This window comes from Callorhinus ursinus, unplaced genomic scaffold (genome assembly GCF_003265705.2).
Source record: "Callorhinus ursinus isolate GAN/ISIS: 27379988/994484 unplaced genomic scaffold, GSC_fseal_2.0 scaffold10, whole genome shotgun sequence".
Lineage (NCBI taxonomy): Eukaryota > Metazoa > Chordata > Mammalia > Carnivora > Otariidae > Callorhinus > Callorhinus ursinus.
The window spans coordinates 6,654,813-6,665,146 of NW_027397072.1; the positions used below are offsets into that span (position 1 = coordinate 6,654,813).

A 10,334-nucleotide genomic window follows, 5' to 3' on the forward strand; every position below is an offset into this window, starting at 1 on the left:
ATTAATAAGGGCAAACAGCCGGCAAGAAAACAGTGGTTTACTATTTCTGAGAGCTTGCCTCTCTAAACCCGGAGTCCCAGGCTCTGCTGGGAGGCACCGGCTCTGGTGAGACACGTCTCCCACTGGCAGCCTGCAGAAAGGGGCACATGGCAGCCTGCAGCTGCCCCCGCTCCTGGGTCAGTTCAAACACTCCTGCGGTTAGGGGTCACCCTCTGTCTCCTCTAACACCCAGCACACGTGTGCTCACATACATGTGCACACTCACACAAGTGCTCATGGCACATATGCACACACACCACACACACACGCCTGCACCACCCACACACAGGCATGCACCACCCACACCGTGCGTGCACACACACACATGCACACACCACACATGCACACGCACCACACACAGGCATGCACCACCCACACTGTGCGTGCACACACACACGTGCACACTCACATGAATGCACACGCCACACATGCACACGCACCACACACAGGCATGCACCACCCACACCGTGCACGCACACACACATGTGCACACGCACACAAATGCACACACACACATGCACACAAACTACACACATGCCTGCACCACACACACACAGGTATGCACCACTCACACCGTGCATGCACACACACATGCACACTCACACAAATGCACACRCCACACCTGCACACGCACCACACTCATGCCTGTACCACACACACACAGGCATGCACCACCCACACCCTGCGTGCACACACACACGTGCACACTCACACAAATGCACACGCCACACCAGCACACACACCACACACATGCCTGCACCACACACATAGAGGCATGCACCACCCACACCGTGCATGCACACACACACGTGCACACTCACAAGAATGCACACGCCACACATGCACACGAACTACACACATGCCTGCACCACACACACACACACCACACGTGCACACACACACGTGCACACAGCACCTACCAGGGACATCCAAGGGTTCCAAGGAGAATGCATCAAACCAGATTCTCACCCAGGGTTTTCACCAAGTTGCCCCAAGTTCCCCAACTCTGACAGGGAGTATGTAGACCAAACAAAGGGGGTTGCAGGCAGAAGGAGGAAGGAGAGAGAGGAAAAGGAAAGTTGAGATGACCCTAAGGAGAAGAAAACAGGCACGTGGGGAGGCTGGTGCAGCCCCAGTCCACCCACCCCAGTACAGGCTCCAGAGTCCCGCCCAGAGGGTCCTGGGGAGCCTGCTGAGCCCCACCATGACCTTGCTGTGTAACCTCAGACACATCACTTTCCCTCTCTGGGCCTGGGTTTCTGCCTGCGTAGAAATGAAGTGAGTCCGGGCAATCATTTGAACAGTTCTGAGGCGCTGCCCCCCAGGAAGGCTTCAGTTCAAACTTGGGGTCATCACAGTCTCCCCTGCCTGCAGCCCTTCCCCCCTCCACCCCTACCGGAGCATTTACCACAGGACTTCCCCTGCACATGGCAGCAAGTAACTTCCTCTGGGGTGGCCATGGCTCTCTGGAGGCGTCCCAATGTCACAGGCAGCTTAGCTTCTCGCTGCTGTCAAAGCCGCACAGAGAATTCTAGGCTGCATCTGCGGGGGCTGCCCATGCCAGCAGTGCATCTGTGTGAAGCTGCCATGGAAATTAAGTGTGTCCACATGATGCATATGATTTGTCCTTCACTTTTTTTATTTAATGACATATTGTAAGCAGCTCTTGTGGCTGTATGTGGACAGTTCTTTTCCTAACAGCCCAGTAACACAGTAATTCTATCGAAGGCTGTATCACAGATCCAACTGAACCCCTACTCAGGCGATTTTATTGCAGGTTTTTCCAGTCTTTGGCTTTTGTAAATATTGCTATAATAACTCTGCTTATAGGTACCCATTCTGTATAAATGAAAAGTTCTCCGTGTGTAGATATCTACCCGTATTTTTAAAGGTTCCTATTTGCCTAGAAATAAAGTCTGGTGCCCCACACACCAGGTCCTGAGCTGCAATCACTTCTGGGGCATGGGATCAGGGAAGAAAACTCAAGCTTTCTGCAAGCAATACCTTATACTGTTTGGGAAATGGAATGAGTAAGGGGAAAATAAACAAAATGCAGCCCCTGTTGAAACCTCTTTAGAAGTGGTTTTCTTAGCGGGTATGGATCTGGCAGGAGCAGAGTTACAGAAGCACGGAACGAAGGGAGGGCGATGGATGTGTCGGGCAGAAGGAGAGGCCGGGGCCACCGCTTTGTTCTGCTGGGTCAGCTCTCCCCTGGGCTGGCGAGGGCAGGACCTGGGTTCAAATCCTGCTCTGTGCACTCACCTGGCACCCGGGTGTTGTTTTGTGTGAGGACTTCCATTTCCCTGTGTGTAGAACGGGACACCCAGCCAGCAGGTCACACGAGACCACCAGAGAGTGCCTGGCATGGAGGGGCCACCATCAGCCTCTGTCCTGCCATCTTCCTCCCTGCTCCAGGTCCTGAGAGAAAGAAACACTGAATCTCACAGCTACTCCTTAAGTCCCCATGCCTCTCTCTCCAGCCTCCCCCATGGCCCCCAACTCAGTCTCAGGGCATCCCCACCCTGTGGTCTTTCTCCGGAAGAGAGAACCCCTGACAACACCACGTCTTTGGGCACAAATGTGAGCACAAATGTCTAGAAATCCCCAGATGATTAATAACTAAGACAACCCCCTTTGTCACTAATGATATATGGCAATAAACCTACTGGCCAATGTTTTTTACTGATTTATTTTTCTAGGAAAACACAGTAAGCCCAAGAACACAGAAACACAGCAACTCCGGGGTTGAGCAGGGATATTCTTTAAAAATCCCAATGGTGCTTATACAGTTTAGCGATCTTTCCCTTCATGTGGATGCACCCTGGGTTAGGAGTCAGGACCCCTGCCGGCACAAACAGGAAGGGAGTCCTGGCAGGCAAGAGCACACAGTGCAGTGGGCCTCACACATCCGCTCTCCATGGTCACCAAACGCTGAGCAGCCCACACCCCTGCCAGGATCCACGGTCACCTGCACCCAGGCAGGCCACTGACTAGTCCCAGCTCACCTAGGGCCAGGTGACCTCAGGAATCAGTAACTTGAGCCAGAAGTCCCAGCCTCCTCCTCTGTAAGGGAGCATCTCTTCCCTCGAGGGTTGTCAGAGGATCCCATGAGATAAAGTTGACCAGCCAGTGGGGTAACGGCTGATGTCACCACATTCCCACAGGTCTCAGGAGGCTGTTCCCACGGTCAGATGGGCTCATGTCTGTGAAATAGTGTGAGGATATGAGAAGCAGGGCCCCCCCCCAGGAGCCAGCCCTGGGTCCCCACCCAGCCGGACTCCCCAGGACTGGGAAGGAAGCTCATCAGAATCCAGAATCGCTGTTAGTCACCAAAGGCTCTGCTCCCCACCACCCCAGTAGCCTGCCTCCCTGCCCCAAGAGCAGGGTCTCCCAGGTTCCCAGTCCAGGAATCGGCCTTCGGCCCTCCACCTAGAGACACTTTGAACACTTCAAGGGCCTCACTCCAGAGAACATCAAAGACCACAGCATTTCCCATGACATCCTTCAACCAAGTGACCTGTGAATGTCCATCCCCATGACCCGGGAGCTCGGCTTTGACTAGGGAGCCAATGGCCCCCCAGACCCCATGCCCCAAATCCATTGCAGGGGCCGGTGACACGGCTTCCCCAGTGGAGGGGCTGAGATGGGTTCTGCCTGGGATTTGCACCTTTACCCCACTCAGTAAAGAGCTGTGTCTCTATAAACCTCTCCTCCACTTTCTTATGAGCTAATGGGTTAAACATCTTTAATTTTAGAAATAATTGCACACAACTGTAGAGCACACACTGGCCCCGGGTCCCCCAGCTCGTGATCTCTCCACGCGTAGGGGACAACAAGATTTTTAGGCCTATCCCAGTTACCCACCCTGGCCGCAAATGAAATATTAATGAAAGGTTAGGCTCGCAGCCTTCAGAAAATGATTACTCGAGACAGCAATTATATTTTCCCCCTTTCTGTGGAATAAAACTGCACCTCACTGCGCAATAGGAATTAATAATTCTGAACGCTGTTGTTACTGAGGCAACATCAAAGCGCAAGGGAAGGCATGCCCACGAGGGAAAACACACACACACACACACACACACACACACACACACACACACATCGAGACCCACAAAGAAAGTGGGTGACTTCAAAAGAGCAGGATTCTATATTCAGGGCTGGGATCCTTTCTCAAGGTCATTAACGGCTCTAGTGACTGAAAGAGTGGCCCAATTACAAAGCACACAGAGAAACAGAAATGAGAACAGGACATAGTGACAACTCCAACTCTGGGTCACTCTGCACGGCCGCCAGCCTGGCAAGTTCCTGGAGCCAATCGGCCAATTCCCCAGAATCCTTCCAAGGGCCTCAAAACCTCAGGACAGCCAGCTGACTCCAGAGCCAACAGGCAATTTCCATGTAAGAAGAAAGAGGACACCCCATGGCCTGGAAGAAAAATAGGGGCCATTTATTGAGCACCTGCTATATGCCAGGCAAGTGTGGCAAGGCCGGAATTCCCAACCTCGTTTGATAGGTAACAGCACTGAAGCTCAGAAAGATTCAATGATCTGCCCGAGGTTACACGGCAAATGGCAGATTTGGGATTTTAAACTGACATCAAAGAGGGTGAGGGTGGTCTGCGTCTCTGCCCTGTTCATTTCACTCCCCACAGACCACCTAGCAGGGTGCCTGGCAGAGAGTAGGCGTTCAAGAAATTGTACTTATTTAACAAATGCATGATTACACTGGATCGAGCATCCATGCTCAGAAGGCAAAACTCTGCACCTTCTCAACAGACTTGAAAAGAAAAAACAATTGTGACTTTATTATCTTTTAAATACGGAACACTTTGTGAATTTGCATGTCATCCTTGTGCAGGGGCCATGCTAATCTTCTCTGTATTGTCCCAATTTTAGTAGATGTGCTGCCGAAGCAAGCACGAGAAAACGCAGTTGTGACTTTCAATGAGTCTCAGCCTTCAGGGAACTGGGGTAGGTGGGGGAAAGGGCAGGCATGCGATTTGGCACATCCCGTGACAACAGGCACCCATCAAGCCCCCCCCAACGCATGCTCTAATTTTACCCCTAGAGGCACTGTCAAACATTTTTCATAAGAGAATATAGTAATCCACTAGATTAGTGGGATACCATACAAAGCAATTACGGTTTCGTTTTGTTCTGTGACCATATGAAAATCAGAAATTTTTCATGACGCTCCCTTGAAGGAACCTTCTGCTACCAGATCATGCCCTGACCCTCGGGGGGGTGGGGACTGCCTACCACCCTTCAGCCCTCTAGGTAACTCTGGGGCAAATGAGAAAAACCTTAAGGCCTTTGAGAACAAGGTCATAGGTTGCAGCAGAACAGAATTGCGTAGCTGTGATGGGGCTCCGGATCATGTGGCCCGGAGCCGGGGGCCCAACAGGCAAAGGAGAATCTGCTGACCCTACTGGAGGTGGGGAGAGCTGCTGAGGCAGGGGGAATAAAGCTGTCCTGGGGTCACTGAGGTGGGGGTGAGTGAGGCCTTCCCCTTTGACAGGGAAGAGCAGGGGTTCCCAAGTGCTGTGCATGTGGAAAGAAGGCCCAGGGAGGCCAGGAAATGGTCAGCAGGGTGGTGGGGCAGACTGCCTGCTGGGTGGGTTCTTTGCGCCCCAGGATCCTTCTGGATAGTGCAGCACCTCTGTGTATGTGTGAGGGGCTCGGGCAGCCCTTTGTGATGCGAAAGCCAGAAGGGGCAGGAGAGGAGGTGAGAGGGGTCTGTGAGGGAGCCTGCTGGGCGGACTGAATAGCCCTTAAAGCAGACAGAGTAATAGAAGCCCGGTCACGGCCCAGCACCCAGGCTGGCGAGAGAGCTGACGGGCAGCAGCCGGAGGAAGGGACACCCGCTTGCTGAGCGTCCCGTGCGTGTGCAGCGTGCTCAGTGCTAGATTCAGTGTCAGAAAACGCAAATACAGCCTCTGAGGGTCATGGAGCCGTGTGACAATGTCGGCACAGCCCGCGGGCAGCCAGATACAGAAACGAGGGTCTGCGTCTTGCTGGGGACTCATGACAGAGCCCAGGTGCCTCAGCAGCTCCCCCGTGGACACCGCCTGCCAGGGGCGGTGTTTGCACCAAGGGCTCGGATGAAGTGCACCGGGGTCCCTGAGACACCTTCCAACCCAAGGTTCCATGAGAGCCCCCGACGGCCCTCTAGAATGAGGACACCCTGGTGGGAAGCGTGGAGAACACCACGGCCAGGGCCACTGCTGGCGGGAAAGACGGAGAGAGGGGCCCACCACCTCCGGAAAAGGGCCAGAGCGCCTGCTTTTTCTGACACCAAATGAATCCACTGACACTCATCCTCCTTAGTCACACGTAGGCCCAGAACCAGAGAGCCACAGGCCAGAGGTGGCAAGGCCCCAGCGTCCTCCTGCCCTTAGCTTCTTAGTGCTTCCCTGCTCAGCAGGGCCTGGCCAGAGAGGCCACACAGAGAAAGGGCACAGTGGCAGAAAGAGGGGCGGCAGGTGGTCACACCCCCCCCGGGGGGGCCCAAGGGATCTGGGTCCTGGGACCGAGCAGCCTGGGGATGCCAGTAGAACAGAGTTCCTCGGGAAGCCCCCAGGGCCCTCACAGGCCTTCCTGACCTGCCTCTGAGCGGGGGCAGGGGCCATCCTTGACATAGGACAGGCATGAGAGAGCAGGCAGATCCGCACAGAGCCTCCGAAAGCCAGGGCCGGGCTCCCTGGCTGGGGACCACTTAACCACGGGCCTCAGCCAGTGCTGACCACAGATGCCCCAGCCTTCACATGCAACTGAGTGAGTGGCATCTGCGAGGAGAAGAAGCGGGAATGTTCCGAGAACCAGATCCTCCTTCCGTCTTCCAGAAAATTGAGGCCATTTTCCAGGAAGGTAGAAGAAGTCAAAGAAGCTGCTTTCCACAAGCCTGAGAGACAGGGAGGGCACTGTTCCAATCACAGATTCCAGCGGTGGCCACCTGCTCGCGTGCAAAGGGCAGGGAGTAGGCTACCCAGGCTAGGAACGCGCAGAAGCTGGCGCCAGGGCAGCGTCGGGGCTCAGAGCAAGCTCCCAGTTCCCGCAGCCCCGCCCGGACCTGTAGGAAGAGTCCTTCCTCAGCACTGCTCCTGACTCTTCCACCACCTGAGGCCTCACCCGGCATGGGGAGGGGCATGCCTGAGGCTAGGGGAAGCACACCTGAGGCGTGGCCACCTTGCGGCCCCGGGCCTACGGAGAGACAGGCAGCTGGGCCCCCAGGTGGAGGGGGCACCGCTCCTGCCTCAGAGAAGCACCCTGAGGGTTGTGCTTCCCCCTGGTCATGGTCACGGGGAGAGGGGGCGCTGGGAGGAGGCGGCGCTCTGCCTGGCTGGGGGAGGCACGGGGGCATCACATACTCACTATTCATTCCATAACACTTACTGAAAGCCTCGCGATGCGCAGTCTTAAAACAGAAGCGGTCTCAGAGGGGAGAGACTTGTGACTATCCGACCCAGTGCAGGGTGATGGCCAGCCCAGGTCGGGACAGGGACAAGCGCCAGCGCGGGCACAGAGGGACGTCCGCCCTGGCCGGAGCGCGGGCTGGGGTGCAGAGCAGGGAAAGGGAGAGAGAGTGCGCGGCCCGCGGGACCCCAGGGCTCAGCTACGGGCGCCTCTCTAGAGCCTGGATTGAGGAAGTTGGGGTCAGAGCTCCAGACAGGAGTCCTTGCTGCTGAATTCCCCTTCCAGACATCAGAGGCAAAGAGGAACACGCATTCGAGACCACCTGCGCCAGCACTTCCCGCTGGGTCAGAAAAACAGGTCGCGTCGTCTCGAGCGCGGGCGCAGGGACAGGTTCCGCCGCAGGGAAGTGGCGGCGGCCCCCGGGCGGGCCCGGGGCGGAGCTCCGAGAGGCCCCGCCCGCCGCACGCACCGCGCGCAGCCTCGCCCGGGGCCTCCTCCCGGTTAAGCTTCCCAGCCGGGTCCAGGACGCCTCCTCCGTGCACCTTCCCGTTCCAGCCTCCCGGCGTCTCGTGCAACTGTCAAAATCACCTCTTTTCAAGTTCATTTCATTGCTCAAGACTTTTTTAGATGAGGCCTTTCATTATTCCTGGGCCCAGATACAATCTTTCTCTCTTTTCACCACACCACCTCCACGTCCCCCAAAACCCCACCCCCACCCTCGCAATTTGTGCAAACCTCTAACCCGGCTGATCAGACTATATGGCCTCCGTATACCGCGGAACACTGGGAGGTCCTTAAGGATTATCTGTGGAATGGAATGAGAGAGGACTTGCATCCCTTAACCCTACAAGCAATTCCAGCTTCACCCTACGCCTTTGCCTGTGGACTCTCATGACCTAGAAGAGGAACCCGGGCCCTGCCTTTGGGATGAAGTTTCCTCCACCCTGACACGAATTGTCCTCTATCTGCAGGACTCGCTGAGTGCTCCTGGGAACCGCCAGGCTCCCCTCCCCACTGCAGTCTTGAAGGGAAGCTCAGCTGGCCTTTGGTGCCCCTAATGTGCGCTGGGTGCTAGGCAGAGCGGCAGGAAAGCTACGAGACGCTGTGAAAGGTGTGCCGCAAGGTGGGAAGAGTGTGAACCTCGAGGTCAGGGGGACCCACGTTCCAACTCTGCCTGTCATGCACTGTGGTTGTGTTTAGGCAAATTCCCCATGCCTGTTTTTTCAGCTGTAAAATAGGGGCGGTAATCACCATCTCGCAGACCTCCCGTAAGGACCAAAGAAACCCATGAGCACCTATGGGCTCTCAGCACACATCAGCCGCTATTGGATACCCAGGGCAGGGTGGTGGATGTGAAGAACACAAGCTCTGGACCCAAATTACCTGTGTCAGACCCTGGCTCCGCCAACGTGTTTGTTGTGTAACTTCAGACTAGTGTCTTTACCTCTCTGTGCCTCGGTTTTCCCATCTATAAAATGGGGATAATATGCTTAACAGTTACACAATTTCTGTTTGTGGGGGGTTGAAAAGTTTGGGAAAGAGTGGTGGTGGCTGCCCAACAGTGTAAATGGAATTAACGTCGTTGAATTATATGCTTAAAATGGGTTAAATGGGCATTTTTATGTTATGCATGTTTCATCACAATTTTACAAAGTTAATAATAATGTCATATACCAAGAAGCAGTGGATTATAGGATGCAAATCATATCTCAATGAAACTGTTCATAAAAAATAAAAATAAATGAGGATAATAATATTACCTGCCTGATAGGGTTGTTGGGAGAGATTAAATGAGTCTGTACAATACTGAGAACAGTGTCCAGCTTTCCCGACGAAGGAGAAGCACAACCGGGTTTGGGGATCTGTGAAAGTTTGGGTTTTCTGGGGCCTTTTGCATTTTGTTTTAGGATCCTTTTTTATTAGTGTTATACAAACCACACAGAAATGTCTGAAATTTCCACTTCCAAGTTGGCTGTAAGTCACCTGACATGCACAGTGCTAGGTGACAATAGCAGATGTTGACATTTGAGAAGTCATCCTGCTCAGAGACAGAAGGAAAGGTCACTGTGTTGAAGGGACCTGTAAGTGATTACATTCCTGGCTACTGAGTGTAGAACTTGGTCCCCCAGAGATAGCACTGGACACTTCTAGAAGCTTCTCCTCACGATGTCTGTTCTCACAGCTCTTCTCTTTTTTCCCTCTTTTTCTTATTTTTTTCTTTTTTGGGGGGAGGAATTAGATTTTATTTTTTTGTAAACGTGACTTTATTTTTATTATCCCAGTGTTATGATTCAAGTGTACAATGTAGTGATGACCCATCCATCACCCAGTGCTCATCACAAGTGCCCTCCTTCATCCCCATCACCTAGTTAACCCAAACCCCCACCCACCTCCCCTCTGGTAACCATCAGACTGTTCTCTGTAATTAAGAGTCTGTCTCTTGGTTTGTCTCTTTCGCTTTTTCTTTCTGCTTGTTTGTTTTGTTTCTTAAATTCCACATATGAGCAAGATCATATGGTATTCCCACATCCTGGGCTCTTCAACACAGCTCTGGGCTCACAACAGGAGCCGGGCCCTCAGCTGCTGGAAGAGCAGGAAACAAGGCTGGGCTCCAAGAAAGGGGTTGACAGCTCTCAGAGGCCGGGGACCAGAAGGGAAGCCTGGGAGAAATGGCTCATCCTCCATATGGATGTTCAGCTCGGCTTTGCCTGCCTCTTCCTAAAGTTGAACTCACATTTGCCCCCTGGTAGAGAGGGGGCTGCAGCAAGGGGTGGGGGGTGCCTGGAGGGCAGAGACAGACCTGGGCATGGTGGGGGCAGGGGGAGCAGCCAGTCACTTCCAGACAGAAGTGGGTGGTGCCAGCCAGGGGCCGGATCCCAC

The 10,334-nt window shown here is 54.1% G+C and overlaps 1 long non-coding RNA gene and 1 other non-coding gene across 2 annotated transcripts in view; both read right to left on the bottom strand.

Annotated features, from left to right (window-relative positions):
• The window catches only part of LOC112820744 (uncharacterized), a 226,170-nt gene extending 218,299 nt beyond the window's left edge, over nucleotides 1-7,871 (bottom strand). Inside the window, exons 1-3 of the long non-coding RNA XR_012379617.1 lie at nucleotides 7,434-7,871; nucleotides 3,045-3,242; nucleotides 2,302-2,457 (exon numbers count right to left, since the gene is read on the bottom strand). This is a non-coding gene — a long non-coding RNA (uncharacterized lncRNA). The remainder of the gene's footprint in view (nucleotides 1-2,301; nucleotides 2,458-3,044; nucleotides 3,243-7,433) is intronic.
• LOC112821363 (U6 spliceosomal RNA) lies at nucleotides 4,855-4,961 on the bottom strand. The gene has a single exon (XR_003207417.1). It is a non-coding gene; the product is annotated as a U6 spliceosomal RNA (small nuclear RNA).
• Nucleotides 7,872-10,334: the final 2,463 nt, after the last annotated feature.